Source organism: Artibeus jamaicensis, unplaced genomic scaffold (assembly GCF_021234435.1).
Source record: "Artibeus jamaicensis isolate MK-2021 breed Jamaican fruit bat unplaced genomic scaffold, CSHL_Jam_final contig_497, whole genome shotgun sequence".
NCBI lineage: Eukaryota > Metazoa > Chordata > Mammalia > Chiroptera > Phyllostomidae > Artibeus > Artibeus jamaicensis.
The window spans coordinates 1,704,946-1,722,352 of record NW_026521863.1 but is presented as its reverse complement, the minus strand read 5'-3'; the positions used below and the strand labels follow the sequence as shown (position 1 = coordinate 1,722,352).

General features: G+C 59.0%; 1 protein-coding gene across 1 annotated transcript in view; it reads right to left on the bottom strand.

Moving 5' to 3' along the window:
- PDE10A (phosphodiesterase 10A) overlaps positions 1 to 17,407 on the bottom strand; it is a 335,996-nt gene that overhangs the window by 307,815 nt on the left and 10,774 nt on the right. The gene's annotated exons all lie outside the window — the stretch shown is intronic.

Genomic DNA, 17,407 nt, shown 5'->3' with positions numbered 1-17,407 from the left:
CACAGAAACGAAACAGGCTACACACACACATACACACATAAGGGCAAAGGCAGGCATGCAGCTGTGAAACAGTTTATTCTTGTGTTATTAGTTATTTAATTAGTGTCTACTTATTACTACTTATAACTTCTAATAACATAGGAGTTTATTCTTGTACTATTTAATTAGCGCTTACTTATCATCACTAATCTACCATTGTCCACCCGTTTGTGCACGCGTGAATGTGTGAGCATGTGTGGTACCACGTGGGCGGTGGCTGGGGCTGTGGGTTCGGGGAGGGAGACTGTCGAGGCTCAGTAACCCCTGGAGGGAAACCGAGACGCCCCAGGAGACAGGAGGTGAGACCTCCAGGAACCGCACGGCGCCCACGAGTCAGCCATTCGCCAGCACCCTGGTTCCGGGGAGGACGCCCTGAGCGGAGCCACCTGACTGCCCTCGGCCCCCCAGCTTTGCAGAGGGGGCTCCAGGCTTTCCTACCACAACTCTGCTCCATCGGCTGTGGGGGCCAGTGTTCAAGGGCATCTTCAGTGCAGCTGCACAGTGATGCTTTTCCAAAAAGGTCACTACTCTAAACATTTTAAGAGTCGCTAAGTACTTTTCTCCAAACAGTTCACGTTAACAAGCCTGAAACGCACATACTTTGAAAAGACACCTACCCTGGATACGGACCCTGCTGGTGTGCGGCACAGGGGGAAACAGTGGCTTTCCAGCTGTCGGCGTCCTGAGGCAGGGCTGTCCTACAGCCTTGAGGTTCCCATAGCAACCTGCTCCATTGCCTAGGTGACGGCAATCCTATGATGTCACTAGTGAGCTAAACCGACTTGGAACACGCACCATGGACATTTCTTCCTGGCTGCCCCCGAGTCTCGAACTTGCCATCGGAGCCTCCGAGCTCCCAGGAGCCAAGGGCAGAGCCCCGACGTGCCCCAGGGACACTTCTTGGATGGACTCCAGGGCTCTGCCTGGCCAGCTGCCTCGGCGTCAACGGTTAGCGGCACTAAGCCGGTCGCCCCCGTGGCCGCGTGGGGGTTTTCCCAGCTGCAGACCAGATCGCTACAAGACAGTGGGACAACTCGAGGGAACATGAACCACGCCCAGTGACCGGCAGCCATGCAGGCCACAGGATCCCCTCCGCGCACAGCTGACAGCGCGCCCGGGCCACCCAAGGCTGATTCTATCTTCCTCCGCAGACCCAGCGATGGCCAGATGGCAGGAAAGCTCACCTGTGAGCATGGGACCCCATGAGGAAAGGCGTCCATGTGCTCAGCGAGTGTGTGGGAGAGGAAGCAGATGTGTGAGTGGGGCCATTCAACACCCACTTCAGACCAGGGATGCGACCGGACGGGGGTCCCCCGCCCTTCCCGTGTCCTGACACAGCTGGCCTGTCCACGGGACAGACGTGGAAGAGGATGGTTCTGAGCTGCAGGGGGAATGAGGGGATGGAGCCACTCAGCTGGTTTCAAGGCGCAGCCCGGCCGGCCTGCACACGCCACTCCCAGAACCATCTGGCAGAAACACGGGCCATAGCAGGGCTCTGAGCAAACCGCGTCGGTGGCCCTGACCTGCCTTGGAAATGGACCAGTGCACTGTGGTCCAGAATCGGTTCCCCTCTGCCGACAGGAAACCGCGCCACTTTAGCTCAGGCCTGGAGCTAACTCAGAGTGCGGCTGGCAGAGCGGGCCCGCCCACCCGAGAGGCCTGGCTCGCCGGGCCACCACCCGCTGTGACTCGCTGGACACGCACCGGACTGAGAGCTGGGCAAGAAGACAGGAGAAGGCCGGACGGGGCCACTTCCCTCAAATTGTAGGAATGTTTAAAGCTGATTTTTAAAAATTATAAAATGAGAAATAATTTAGGCAAAAGACAAGAAAAGGTGAGGAAATTCTGGAGTGAGGAGGCGTGTCCCTCAGAGGGCCGATGCGCCTGCCGTGGCCTGTCCCCGTCCCACGTGTCCTGGACCCTGGGGTGCGTCTGTCACCCGCAGGGACAAGTCTCAGCACTGCTACCCTCCCTCCGATTCTGGGGCCAGTGACTGGACCGGCCCCGCAGGCTCCCACACTGCCAGCCCCCCAGGGTGCCGCATGTGACAGTAGACACGGCCCCACGGGCTCTGCGGTCACTTTCCTGGGAGCCCAGATGACGGGCAAACCTTGCAGCTTCTCCGCCCTCCATCGTCACTCAGTGCCCTCAGACCCCAGCGCGCCTGCGACATTCTGGTGGTCACTGCCGCCCACTGTAATTCTGGTTGCAGTTCTAAAGCCATCCGAAGTCCGAGGCAGCCGGGAACGGGACACACGTCCGCCTGGAGAGGACGGTCTGGTAGGAAGGCGCTCCTCGCCCTGCCCAACCCAGCCGTGCGCCGGCCCCAAACACCGGCCCCCCCGGGGCACGCGGACCACGGCCACCGTGCGTTGTCCACAAGAACCTGGTGGCCGTGTGGGCGTGGCTCCAGGAACCCCGACTCAGGAACGAGGGAGGACTCCGCTGCAGACAGTCCTTTGGAACCGTCGTCAGTGATCGTGGGGACTAGTGCTGGTTCTTCACTCACAAAACGTCGACCCAAACGCGTTTCTGACGACCTGACAGTTGCGGGAAGGAGAGGGTCCCTCAGCAGCGTTGGGAGACTCCGAGACCTAAACCCACGTCGGAGTCCCGCACTCTCTCCTGACACAGCCGGGCCCGAATGGCCAGACCCCACACCGGATGGCGGGGGCCGGCCTCTGCTGGCCACCTTCTCCGTGACGGCACAGCAGCCAATGCTAGTGACGAGGGAGAAGAGGGAACATGACGGCCATTCTGCCGTCCGCTGCCTCCTCCCCGCCCCGCGCTGACTCGGGATGCACACCAAACCTGCCTCCGCACTGAGAGCCACGTGGCGTGGCCCTGCCGAGAAGGCGGTGGGAATGAAGCACCCAGAGGCCCGCTTCCTCTCGGCCGACTCTGTCTCTTCTGTGTGGGCCTCATGCAGCTTAAATGTCGACTTGCTCAGTGGGGTGTGGACCGACCAGGTCACTATAGTGGACTGAAAACACCACGATCTCTGTTAGTGGACACTGTCCACTTCTGTCTCCACCACGTGGAGATCTTCAGAGCTGTCTCTGTCCACGTCCCGTGCTGGTCAGGGTCACCCTCAGTGGCAGGCAGCAGATGTCCCCCCAAAGCGGCTTAAGTCACTGGCATTATTATTCCATATATGGCATCTTGGAGCTGACGGTCCCAAGGGTGGTCAGCTCGGCAGCTCACAAACACCGAGGCTCCAGGTGGCAGCAGTAGTGGCCCGGACTGCACTCGGCCGGCAAAGAACTGGGCGATGTCCCCGCTCTGTCCTCATTTTATCTTGGAAACAACTCCTTTTTCCCAGCGACCCTCTCCTGCTTCCCAGGCCAGGGCTGGGTTAGGTGGCACCGGGGACTGCCGGTCATGGGGGACGGAGTGACCACGGTCGTCTTCCATCAGTTCCGATTCAGCCACGGTCCCAGGACCCGTGGGAGGTCCCCCGAGAGGAGAGTTGGGGTCCCCTGCCAGCGGCAGTGGAGCAGAGAGAGGGCGTCTGCAGGCGTAGGGACCAGCCTGCCGTTGTGAATCGGAGCACCCCCCCTTCCCACAGGGGTGCAAAGCGGGGTCAACCAAGTAAAGGACAGGGAGAAAGCCCAGGCAGACGCTGCGTGCGTCCTTTCGGCTCCGGCCCGCGACCGGCCCAGAGGCACCCCCAGCGAGTCCCCCGCTTTCGCGTCTCTGCACCGTCAACCCCCCCCTGGACCCCCAGCCCAGCTCGAACGTGTCTGCCCCTCCGGGAGCCCAGGAGCCCGGCGCTCACTCGTGTTCTGGGTCTGGGAGGTTCGTGCTTCGCTGTGTGTTTTCTCGCTGGGCTCCTGACGGCCCCGAGGGCGGGACCAGTCTCCTGTGCCTTCTCGTCATCCCCATAAACACTCCATAAACACAGAACATCCACCCAAACCCAGCCACGCAGCACCCCAGCAAGGAAAAGGGTTGTGACTCAACAACGCCAGGCGGTGTGAGGAGACAGGGAGCCCTGGCCGAGCGGCCCAGCGGGCTGGGGCCCGTCCCGAGGACCAAACCCGAACACCCCAGGTTGTGGGCCTGATGCCGGGGCAGGGCAGGTGCCAGAGGCAACCGATCCACGTTTCTCTCTCTCTGAAAGATCAAACGTATTCTCTGGTGAAGATCTGAAATGTATGTGAAACAAACTCACGAAATCCACTCCACTTGCCACCCATCGGAACGGTAGGCAGCTGTGGCCGCGGTGGTCTCGCCACGTACAGAAGTCGGATCGGGGAGACGGACCCAACGTGGGCGCGCTCGCCTCCTCAATCGCCTTCCTGTGGGGAGTCGGTTCAGGCTCAGGGCAACCCCGCCCAGGAGACGCGCTCTTGTGAGCGCCCCGCCCGCACCCACGCACAGCGGGCTCTCCCACTGCCGGTGGTCTCGGAAAAGTCGACGGCTGAAACCTCACGCACACGTTCGGGCCCCAAGAGTGACAGTGTTTTTGGCTTCGTTTCCACCTGGGACACACCACAGCCGGCACCCGTCCGTGGAACTGAGATTCAATGCCATCGACACGCCAGTGGCCGTAACTGCCCGTGTCGGCCGCGGGGAGCAGAGCCCGGCCCCCTCTGCACGCAGCACTCGCCCCAGCAGCCAGCGGTTCACGGGGAGTGGCAGCGCTTTTCACCGAGGTGCCTGGCGGACAACCTGGCACCGCGCTCGGCCCAGGTTCACGTCGGAAGCGGTTTGCTCCATTTCCCTGCGCGGCCCGAGCGTGAAACACGGACGTGTTTTGAACCAGCTCGGCTCTGCCCTCTGGTGTTAGCAACCCGGCCGCTAGAGACACCCCACGGTTCACGCTTCCTGCCCCACCCCCACCCCTTCGAGACTTTCTCACAGGGGAGCCACTTCCCGGGCACCTGGGGACACTAAGGAGGGACACAGTGTCTCGGGTTGTCTCTGCGGCTATGACAAGTCACGAGGTCTGCTCACACCGAATGGGCACAGCGAGGGTGTAAACCACCTCCTTCCGGAAGTGCCCGGCACCCACAGATGCGGCAGATCATGGAGGCGGGAAAACCGACTCTGTTCAGGGGTGAAGCGGGAAGACAGAGAGCTCCCGACACTCCCCGGGGGCCCGTCGGCACCATCGCCATTTTTCTCGCCTTCACCTTCCCTGATCGGAGCAGGTTCTTCAGAGACAGAGAACAGATGGCCAGACCCCAGTCACTGCCCCTGTCTGGTGACCAGAGTGACGTCCCCTTGGCTGGGATGCGAACACACGAATCTCTGGGCACCTGTCCAGAGAGAGGGGAAGACTTCCTCGCCCACGTGAACCTGTGCACACTTGTCCAGGGTGGCCTCCTCCCAGCAGGCACGTGGGCCGATCTCGCGTCCTTCAGCGGCTACGTGGCTGGACAGCGTCCAGGACGCCCGTACCCAGCAATGCCTCGCGGCGCTTCCTGCCCCCCAAGGGGCCTCCCAAGAGATGCGCCCAGTGACCAGAGCCAGTGCGGGGAAGACCACCACGAGGTTCCGTTTAGACGGCCTCCTGAAGAGACAGCACCGAGAGGGGGAGCCGGTGAGCAGTCGTCGGAGACACGGAGTGGCCGGGAGGGCTGGGGCCGTGCACGGTTGCAGGAGCGACCCTCGTGTGTACTGACGGTGGTGGTCAGAACTTGGACACGTGTGATGAGGGCGCAGAACTAGACACGTGCACACTCATGCATGAGTGAGCCCAAGGGACTCCTGTGACCCCTGGTGGACGCCATCCCGGCCACTCTCCCGGCTGGGACGCTGCACAGCCACCATGCACGATGCCACTGCTGGGAGACCAGGGGGCAGGCGGGAGGCCAGGGGACAGCTGCCCGCATCACCGTTTCTGCAAGTGCACGGGAAACCTGCATCTCAGCATAAATGTTTTCTACAACTCATCGACAGCCCGTGTGCCCTTGTTCCCCGGGGAGGGGAGGGCCGGCTCATGGACTAGGGTTCCCATGGGCTGCCCCCGGGTCCCACCTGCACTCGGCCTGGCGGAGCGCTGAGTGCGGGGCTGGCGACACCGGGCTGGTGTGAGACCCTTGGCCGGACCGAAGGCCCAGAGAGGAGCTGACAGACAGAGAGGAGCTGATGGACAGAACTGCTTATGCCCCGAAGTCACCTGGGACTCGCTCGGAGCTAAGCCCGTCCCCTCAAATCGGGCAAAAGACACTGTTCAGCCCATTGCTCTGGAACCGAATGTGTGTGTCCTTTGGTGTTGAGAAAACACTGTCGTTCGGGCTTCTCCCGTGGGATTCAGGTCAATGTCTCAGGAGTTCAAGGTAAGAAGACCCCAGCTACCAGGCAGATTTTCCCAAGTGTCTCCTCCTTTTATCTACTGTTTATCTATTAACTCACAGGGCTACGCTCTCCTCGGTCCTTCAAAGCCTGAGATTCACACTTTCTCTTGAAACAACTTTGCATTGGAATCCATTCTCACGTTGCACCCAAAATAAACCACGTTAAAAAAAGAAACCTGTCCTTAATAGAGCCATTCTGTTTTTGAGTCTCTGAATAGTATTTTTGACAACTTGTAAAGGAAATATTTGCAGAGAGCAGGCACAGTACACACCCAGATGCTGTTCTGGGCCCCACGGTTCTTGATGCACAGTAGGACTCAGTAAGTATCTGTTGGGCGAATGAAGAGTCAACAGCGATTACTCAGCGAAAGAACAGCGACCAGCCACCCAGGCTCACAGGTAAAAAGGGGCTGGGACCGAGCTGCTGTCGGGGGCTGACAGCCCCAACTTTAAAGCCACAGCGCCCAAGCTCTGTAAACAGCAGGCCGCAAGAACTCCCTTGCTTGAAGCCAAGCCGGCCTCTTACTAAGGGTTGATCAAAACACTCCTGCCCACGGCAGAGACTGTCGCCTGTCGATGCCGAGGTTCAGGACGCTGTAGCCCAGCTGAGGCTGCCTGAAGCCCGATCCTAAGTGTTTGGACCCACGTCAGGGAAGGGCCGCGTGGCAGCCTCTCCCTCTGCTTCTCTCTCCGTGACCACCACAGAGGTCCCCCGCTGACCCGCCCCCGACCTGCAGGTGCATCCAGATGTAACCAGAGCATGCAACCCTCCCCAACCCGTCAGGAGCTGCTGCAAACGGAGCAGCGGGTTTGGGACCCGAGACACACAAATGCACACCCGTCCCGACTGCAGGTAAAACTCCGGTGGAAGGAGCTCCAAGCCAGCGTCCCCAGGACGGGAACCCAGCGGCTGTGTCCTCACAATCGGCTGCGAAAGACCTCAGCGCAGAGCTAACCAACGGTGATGGGAGCCCGGGTCGTGTGTGCAAAGACGGTTAAGCCTCCAACTCAAGTAAGGGAACATCAGGCTGCACCTCTCGTTTAAGTGGCTGCTCTGTGTATGGCGGGCATGCTTTACCGAAAAGTGGTGTTTCGTAAGAAAATAAAGCCGACCCCTGAGTAAAATGTTACTCAGCCTGGGAGAGTGTCAGGTGGGGACATTCTCATGGCACTGGGCAGGGGAGGTTGGCTACTCTCTCAGGTCCCCAGGGGCTTTCTCGGGGCAGCGGGGCCGATGCTTTCCAACACCCTGGTCCCCGAGCCCTCGTCAGGAATGTGCTCAAGAAGGACTTACGCGAAGTCCGCAGGTGTTCACCGTGTGACGACAGAGACTCTCACTGTGAAGAACTGGGGTGTGTGTGGGGGGCAGATCGGACAAACTGGGAGGGAAATTCTGCTTAGAGATTGGAAGTGGAATTTCATTTGGAGCAGTCAGTCTTTAGTAGAGGAACTGCACAAGAATGTTTGTCCCTGTGATGTTGTAGCGGAAAACTGGAAAGGACACAAACACCCACTGACAGGGGACAAGTGACACATGAGAAAAACATGGCACGGCTGCAGCACAGAATGTCATGCAGCCAGTACGAAAAATGATCAGGATTTATCAGCTGAGCCGGCAAGAGTCCCAGGAAGTATTGTTGATTGAGCCAAGGCCTAGGAAATATCTAGAATACCCTCTTTTGTGAAATAGCACAAGAGCTGTGTAATATGGACATATTGGCTATAATAGTCTTTGTGGTATATATAAGATACGTTTCTCCCCAAATCCCCTTGTTATAGACTTCAGGTGGCAAACTCAGATAATGACACTTCACATAGAGAAGACCTGCTATGTATATGCATATACTTATATCTATAAATCAGCAAACAGTGTTAGGAAGTCTCGGGTTTGAGTTTATAAACTATTCCCATAATGCACTTATACCCGCGGTTTTTAACAAGGAGAGCGAAGCAGGGGCACTGAACACTATTCTGCTCTGGGCCCCTCGGGTGGCCGGTTCCCGCGAGCTCTGTGGACTGGATGAGGGCTGAACGACCGCAGGAGCTGCGCGGTCCCCACGGTGACCCCCAAGGAGACTCGAGGGAGGACAGCAGCCCTCCCAGACGTAACGTCTCTCACTCGGGCTGACGTCGCCCACAGCCCCGGGTCCGCAGCCCTAGTCCCTCTGCCTCGTCAGTCCCGCTCGCTCCTGGGGAGCCTGCTGAATCCTGGGCTTTTCTTTGCCCTGAGACCTTCTCGGAAGGACAGACAGAATCCACCCCCCGCCACGGGGAGCATTCTTTGCCCCAAGTACTTGGATTGCCCCAGTGACCCCCACTGCCACGTTCCTGGGCCCCCAGGACTGAGGAGGCCACACACGTCTGTGCTTTCAGCAACCCACATCCGTGCACTGAAGGCGATTGGTGACCCTTCTGCAGGGTCATCGGCAGGGCCCTCGGTGGGAGAACCCCAGACGGGGGCACGCGCACACCGGACATTTTGTCCTTCAGGGAAATTTGCCAGGGGCGCCCTCTGCACTCGGAACACGGGCCCTTTCCACAGCGCGCCATGTGTCTGGAGGACATTCCCAACCTGCAGCACCTACACTCAAACTTTTCTTAGGCTGAGATCTGCAGACCAGGCTGACCCGAGTGGCTGTGGACAAAGGGCCACTGGGTTAAACACGTGTGTGGAAACTGGCCAGGGAGGCACACGGATGTGCTGGCAGCTGCCTGCCCACCGCCGGGCCAGGGAAAAAAATCAGCCAATGGGATTGCACACGGGGGACGGGACCGAGCGAAAACCACAGCTCTGTGTCACATCCATGCGCTCTGGAAAAGGTCACAGGACGCTCCGGGCACTTTGCCGTGGTGGCGGCTCCTGGCGCTCCGCTGGCCACGCCCCGTTCCCACTCACAGAGCTGACACGCCTGGTGTGCAGGGCCCCCCCCATCCCTCCCTGCAGAGCCATGGGGCACCCCTTCCCGGGGCTTCCCCTTGCCCTTGAAGGCCTCCTCCTGCCTGCAGCCCCTCCCCGGAGCTCTGCCAGCCCACCCTGCCCTCAGCCCAGAGCCCCGTTTTTTAAAATGAATAAAACGAAGTGCGACTACTTGTAGGGAATGGGCTAATAGCAGGCCCATTCCAGCACATGCAGAGCAGACAAATTCAGAGAATGGAGGCAATTTTCTCCAGATTTTGATTCATAGTCCATTTTTCTATGCAAAACACAGATTGAACTTAAATTGTTCCATTTTTATAATGTCTTTTCAAGAAACGTGATCCAGCACAAACTTGAGCACCATCTGCAGGCCCAGCCCGGCACTTCTCACTCCGATCCACGCAGGCCGGGGGGGGGGGGGGAAGGGAGGTGAAGGTTAGCGGCCCAGACCTGGGGTCGGTTTGAGCTGTGCGCACGAAGCTGAAACTCAGGGACGCTGTGACCGTGGGTGGGCTCCACAAACTCTCCCTGAAGGGGGAGCCGCAGCGTTGCCTGCCTCAGAGGGCTGTTGTATGGGTCACAGGAGTTGATGATCCCTTAGAACGATGCCCCCCCAAACGAGAGCTGTTAATTCACTAACAGTCAGCCTGTAATGAGGAAACTGACACAGTGGACATCTCCCCTTTCCTGCCACCTGGAAGGCACTGCTCGGAGGACAGAGGTGCCCCTCCCCCCCGCCCATCCAGGCGGGACCCTGTCCAGGGTCCTCTGCCAGAGCCGGCTCCTGCCGCTCCCCTCTTCTCTACGGCTGGGCGCAAAGCCCACGCCACCACTGCCACCCTGTCCGAGGCCATGGGCGGCGGGGCCTCTTCCGGACTTCCAGGGTCTTTGTTTCCTTCCCGGTCCACGCAGCCCCCCGCCCACGGTCTGCGCGGAGGTGCAGGAGTTTCCACTGAGCCCTCCCGTCTCCCAGCACAGTCCGCCAGGGCGTGCGCGTCTGGGCTGTCCTCGGGAAAACGCCCGTCCGCAGCGTCCGCTGCAGCCACGAGCTCGGCGCGGTGTCCAGTCTGATTCTCAACCCCCTCCACGGGGCCGACCCTCCTGAACCCGGGCCCGGGCCTGCCTTCTCCAAGCCGGTAGAACCCTCGCTCCCTGTCACGGAGGACATGCGTCTTCTGTGCGCTCAGTCCAGACGCCCCCGGTGCATTTTATCGCACACCGGCGCTGGTGGTCTGCAATCATCGGTGAACGTTCATGGGAAGTTACCCCGGCACGCACACGGTCGCACTTCCTGGCGGGTGTTATTTCCGGTCCCGATCGCCTCGGAGGTGGGGACCGGTGTTCTCCTCAACTTCTCCTGGGGCGCCACGAGGCGCAGACAGACGAACTGATTTTCCAGCAGGATTCCAAGTCGCCGTTCTGGCTCCAGAACCCCCCCCCCCACTGGCCACTGCACGGCCCTGCCTCCCAACACGAGCCGGACCCACCTCGGCCAGGGATGGCTGCCCTCTCCCACCTGGGCACCACCGGTCTCCCCAGCTGGGGTGGATTCCATATCTCACACGCAGCTTCCAGTGAGACCAGCTTCACAGAACCTCGATGGTATTTTGCCGAAATTGAATGTTGGAACCGTGGTCACTGTGTCTGACGTGAGCTTGCTCTGTGTTGTGTGTGGGGAAGACACTGGAGAAGAACCAGCCCCTCAGGGTCACACACGCATCAGATCCTGATTCAGGTTCTGAACAACCCCCCAAAGATTGCTGATCTTTGGACGTTGTTCTCCAGGACTGCCGACGCAGTGAAATTTCCAGCATCCTCCCCTTAGCTTGTCCTTTTGTCTTCTTCACGCAGCAGGGAAAACTCGCCAGGAGCCAAAGAAGTTGGGGAGAGGCAGGAAGCCACACCTCTCCGACTCCTGGCTCAGCAGCCCCGCCTGGGCCTGGCAACAGGCCTCCTCGGTCCCCAGCACCCCCAGCCCCCCCCCCCCCCCCCCCCCCCGTGCCCTGCGAGGCCACGGTGTCCCGCCCAGAGCCTGGAACAGGCTCACTTGTTCTCTCCCACTCGGCCCCACTCACTCCGCTAAGTAAACCTCTCCTGTGCATTTCCTCAGCCACTTCTTACTTTTACAAAAGCAGAGTGGCCACAGCACATTCCTGAGCAGGACTCGTGGGGTTTTCATCCTCTCGGAACTGTGAACGGCCGCAGCCTCGCCCGTCCACCCAGCCTCGCACTGAACCCACGTCGGAGGACGAGGAACAGAATCAGGGAGACTGCCAAACTGGCAAGGCAGCCTTCTGAGCTGCCTCGGAGCTACCATGTCTGCAGTCTCCGAAACTCGCTAATTAAAGTTCACATGTGAGAGTTTGCCGCTCAGCTTAGTCGATCACTTTGGGCCTTAATCTCTCTGTTCTTACCAAAGCGTGTAAAACACTCAACGACAAAATGTTAATTTCTCGAACACTTACTGCCTCCAGGGATAAGAGAAGGAAATTTTCTTAGTTAGCTGTTCATTACTTTTTAAACATTAATACACTTTCTTTTTTAGAGCACTTTCAGGCTCACAGAAAATCAAGGAGGGGGCATAGAGGGGGCCGTGCCCCCGTCCCCATCCCCCAGTGGTCCTCCGGTGCGGACACCGGGCATCGACGTGGCTTCCATGTCACAGCTAATGGCCCCCCCACCGAGACTGCATTACTAACCGAAGCCCCCCGATTACAGCAGGGGGCACCCTGGGGGTTTCCAGAGGCCTGCACCGTGTGTGTGCAGTGTCCGCGCCGTGCGGGGCCAGGCCACCTGCCTGAAAGCCCCTGTGCCGCACCCGCTGGTCTGCCCCCCCACCGCCCGGCCACCACTGACCTCTGTCTGGTATCCCGGCGCTGCCTTCTCCAGAGCGTCCGTCCTGCACCCCTTGCAGGCAGGCTCCCTCCGCGTCGTCACCAAAGTTTCCCCCAGGTCTGTCCCGACTCCGCAGCGCACTTCTCGCTGCTGCGTGAGACCCCGTGGCCTGGGTGGACCACAGCTAGTTCATCACCCACCTGCCGGAGGACGTCCGGGCTGTGCCCGCGTCTCTGCCCACTGTCAGTGAAACTGCTCTACGCATCCACGTGCCGGGGTTTGTAAGGACAGAAGGAAATCTTTTCGCCAATTTTTTAAAAATGGCAGTTTCACAGTCAATGCCACCTCTGACGTTGTCCCCGTTGCGATCGCTGATGCTGCTAAGACAAAGTTACCGGACCCGAAGGTAAAAGCGGTGGTCACGTGACCGTGAGCCGTGTCTCGCAGGACACCCCTTCCCACAGGGACACACTCACGGGGCCTGAAAAGATGGGGCTGTGTTTCTCTAAGGTGACAAGAGCAGACAGGGGTGACGGCCAGAGGAATGTCCCAACGACTGCCCTCTCTCCACCTTTGTTTGAAAAGAGTTCGAAACGAGGACCGCATTTCCGCAGCGATCTTCCCGAGTCACTGGGTGCTTCTCCAAAGCCCCGTTTGGTGACTTGGCTCTGTGGTTACTCGTGGTTCGGTTCCTCCAGGTGGTGCTGCTGGGTCCGGAACCCACTAGCACCTCTAGAAACAGCAGCGACGGTGCCGGCCGCCCGAGGAAAGCAGTCTTTACGGGATTCAGCGTGGCCGGCCCGCGCGGTGCCTCGAATCTTCACTCCTGGGACCCATCGGACTTCTGTAAGCAAAGGAGCCTGCCCTTCAACGGGAAAGAAAAAAAGTCTTTCTATTTAGACTCATGTCACCAGTCACCACATTTGGCCTCTTCCCGTGGGTCTCTCTTGGTTTCAAAAATAACGATTTACGCCGGGAAGCAGGGGCTTCCTCGCTGTCTGTCTGTCGAGCGCAGAAGGAGGCCTGTCCGCTGTGGCTCAGATCTCAGCTGAGTCACAGGAGTGGGGTGCGTGGGGTCGCAAGGCTCCGCCTCCGCTGGGCCAGGGCCTCCTCAAATACAACTGTTCCTGAAGACTGACTATGTGCACGGTCACACGCACTTAGTCAGTAGGATGTGAGGGGGCAGGATGGTCCTCACCACCCTTACCCTGGACACTGCTTGCCGGCTCTCAGGGAGCAAATATTATTACCACTCATTACTCCACACAGCTCACCTGGCCAGGCGCCCCTCTGTCCATCGCTGTCCTGGGCTCTTCGCACAAGTTACTGTACTGAAGGCCACTGGACTCCAGAGCCCCCTGGGGTCAAGTGCACAACGCTTTGAGCGGCTGCCTCCCCGTTAGTCAAGGACGTAGGTGCTCGGGGCTCTGCACCTGGGAGGAAAGACGGACCTGCACCAGGTCTAGCCCCTGGTCTCTAAGACCCCAGGCTCTTCGGAGAAAGGCAGGCACGTTTGTAAAGGAAGAACACAAAGCAGACTCTTCCGTCTGAGTTTCAAATATTTTGTGTGAGGAAGTCCCAGCGGGACCCACGGCACCCCGGCAGCCTGCTCTGGGCCTGCTCTGCGCACCACTCGACCCACCAGAGTCTGGCACCCACGGCCCCTCCCCGCGCACGCGCACTGAGCCCCTGCCTCGGTCTCCCCGGGCCCAGGAGGAAACAGCCGACACCTGTGTTTGCGATCCTTCCAAGAACCGGGACTCACTGATACTCTTTCTCAAGTAGCAAGAGTGACAGGCGTGAGTGAGCTCAGGCCACGCGGTCCCGCTCCACAGGGCAGGCCAGACCTGGCCGGGACCAGAGGGCCGCACATTCCCGCCATGCGGCAAGTGGCACCTGGCCCCCAGGAACCAGGGACGCCAGACGAACGTCTGCCTAGTGAAACTGGGACCGCAGGCCACCACGCGGTTGGTCTGTGGTTTTACAAGAGCCTCACCGCCCCGCACGTGTGAGGAGGGCCTGGCATCCTGGTGCTTCTCTCAGCGCCATCAGCACCACATCTGTGCTGGGACGCCCACCGGCTAAGCACGCATTCCTGGGGGGAGAAAAGGAGAGCTGGGTGCTTGGGTCCACAGCAGCAGGGGCCCTCGGACCAGGCGGCCACGCGAAGCAGCAGCCGGACGGGGAACGATCGCGGCACAGCGGTGACGTGTCCACTTCTGGACACGCACAGAGTTCCAGGCCCCACACCCCGGCCTCCAGCCGCTCCTGGAGGGCCTCGCCCACGCATGACAGAGAGACACTGCAGTGTGCTCAGTGGGGGTGGAGGCCAAGGTGAGGCCCCATTTCCACCGGACCGTTTCCACACTGGCGCGCGAGAGGCTCTCCTCTGGAGCTGGTGGGGCGGGGCCAGAGGAAGCCCGGCCAGCAGGACAGGGGGGCCGAGGGGGGAGTCACGTCAGCGTCCCCGGCTCTGCTCTCCATCTCTGATGATCTTGTGGACAGAGAAGAAAAATTACAGCGTTTTGCCATAAAAAAATAATGAGCCATTTATCCCCTACCCGCCCCGTGAACATTACTGCATCCCATTCTGTGCGGATTAAATCAGGGGACGCGATGATTTACATCTAATGTTTGCATTCGTTTCAGGAGATTGGCCATCTTTGAGGTATTTGTGGAAGTCAGCCTAGAAAACTGATTCCCTAGGTAATAATCTATTTGGGCCCCTCTCTTTGAAGAACAGAGCGTAAGGAGGGCGGTGCAGGCTGCGGCGGAGAGGCCGCGCTGCTCCGAGGGGCCCCCGGAGTGGGGCACGCGTGCCCCGTCCCCTCTGGGGCCGCCTCTGCGGGTGTCGGCCTCCTGGCAGAGTGGTCTGGCATGGCGGTGGTCAACCGAGGTGGGTGAGACAGCCCACCCCAGACGCTCAGCCGCCGAGGCTCCCCACCCTGCCCTTCCCCACCCCGACTCAGACCAGTGAGGACACACGCCCCGTCACTCCCCCCACCACCTCACCCTACGAGTTCACCTGCGCAGGAAAAAGCGAGGGACAGTGTAGCAAGGGGACACGGCTTTGACATGAAAGAGACAGACGAGCCCAGCCCACCAGAGGTCTGTGGCGCTGTGGCACCTGGGAGAGGCCCCGGCCACCCTGCCCGTCTGCAGGAACTCGGACGCCCACCCCTGGACATTTCTCGCCATGTGGGCGCACATCCAGCTTTGCCTGGCCACACCGTCTGGGTGGGAACGAACATTCCAAAAGCCTCGGAGAAATGTGTTTTACATTGGGGCCTGAGAGAGGGTGTGATAAGGTCCAAGATCCTGTTTTTCCAGACGAGTCGCCCACTCTGGACGTCAGCCACAGGTCCTGGAGTGTCTGGAAGATGCCTGTCGGAAGCTGAGCTCCCAGATGTGCTGCGGGGGGGTCATATCTGGCCCCAAACCAGCTGGTCAAGACCAACGGTCAACAACCTCTGGCACTATCTTTATGAACTCGGATTCAAGGTCCAGTAAGATGCCCGGACACCGAGCATGAGCCCACGGCCACACCCCTTGTAAGGACGGAGTCCACCTGCTCCGACCGAGCCTCAGGCCGTCCACCCATGTGTGACCGCAAACGGCCGTCCATGGTGCCCGGAGTGTGTCCTCGTTCCACACTGATCCTGAAGCTTCCTAAGTTAAATATGAGCCAAGCATACACACACACTCCCATGAGTCGTAACTGCGGTTCTAACTCTCCGACCTTGGAAGTATTGTGATGTCCCAGGGGATGGAAATGTTTCCGGTGCTGGAAAAATGCAGCCTGCCTTCCCACCCTTCAGAAGGAAAGTTTTCCAGTAGCTCATCCAGATTCGTGTCCGCTTCCTCTCTCTCTCTCTCTCTCTCACACACACACACACACTTACACAGGAAAGGACAAAACTATTCTTGATGCTAATCTGAGGCAGCTCGCACCTCTCTAGCTGTCTCATGTGCCAAGTGCAGCCGGGTTCAAGTCCCATCCTTCCTACGTCCAGCGGTGTGACCTCTCACAAGTTCTTTGACAACTCTGGGTGAAAATTTTCTCATCTAAAATGGAAGGATAAAGTCTACCCCCGGGACTGTGGCAAAACTTACTAAAAAATATCCAGCATAAAAACAGGCAGACTTGGGTAAATAGATCTAAGAATAAACCTAGAGGAAATGAACAGTATCTATAGGAAGAAAACTTTGAAACAAATTAAATAACACAAAAGACTTATTTTTCTTCATATACATTTTCGTCTTTTGACTTTTTGCCAATTGCAATGATCTTTCCATTCACGAATAAACAAGCAGAATGAGAACAGTGAAGACGTGCATTGAAGAAAACACCAGCAGAACGTGCACTGGACCCTGTGAGAAGTCTCCTGAACCTCGACAAAAATTACTACGAAGAAATCCCTTTTCCACAAAGAAAGAAGGTGCATGGAAATGGGTTCTGGACGTTACGCCCAACAGGCTTCCATGTGAGCAAAGGGGCCTCCAGGCCCGGGGAGGCGCCAAGCTCCAAGGTCATGGCCATTCATGCCCCATCACAGCCGAGACTGGGGCGATGGATGACTCCCTTCTGGAAACCTCCATAACCCTTTGGAGGACGGCCATGAAGCCACTCATTTCATGGGTCACTCAACACATTCTTATCTTGCCATTAAGACTGGAAACGGAGCGCTTGCCCGTCTCCCCCGGCAGGGCCCAGGCGGTGCTCACAGGAAGCCTGTGAGGGGCGATGAGGGCCCGCCCGTGGCCTTTCTCTCCCCGACGGCACGCGGACCCAAAGCGTTACCGGTACCTGGCTGAGCACAAGCCAAGTTCTCCATGTGGCTTTCACCGAAGGGGAGCACGGGGAGTACCACAGCTGTCACTGACAGCCCCTGACCTCTAAAAAGAGAACCGGGACGTGTGAGCCATCAGTCGGCCCTGGGGTCACAGCGGCGCGGAGAGGGGGCCGTGCTGGGCAGTCTCGAAGGTCACGTGGTGCTGATTCTCGCAGTTTGCCACGTGCTCGGCCACGGAGGGTTTACCTGTGTGTCTCGGCAGGTCATCTGGCACCCAGCAGACCCGGACTGTCCTACCTGAAGGGGAAGGTGAAGAGCCACCCCTACCCATGGAGTTGGCTCTGATTAGGTTTAAACACTGTAAGGCAGAAAATAACAAGTGACACCTGGCAAAGAAGCAATCGTGGCCTAAATGACGAGGCTCGAGTCCGGCTTCCTGGGATGTGGGGGGAGGGGCAAGAGGAAAAGGCCCACCCAGTTGCCACGGAAGCCGAAAGAATCTCACTTACAGAAAAAAC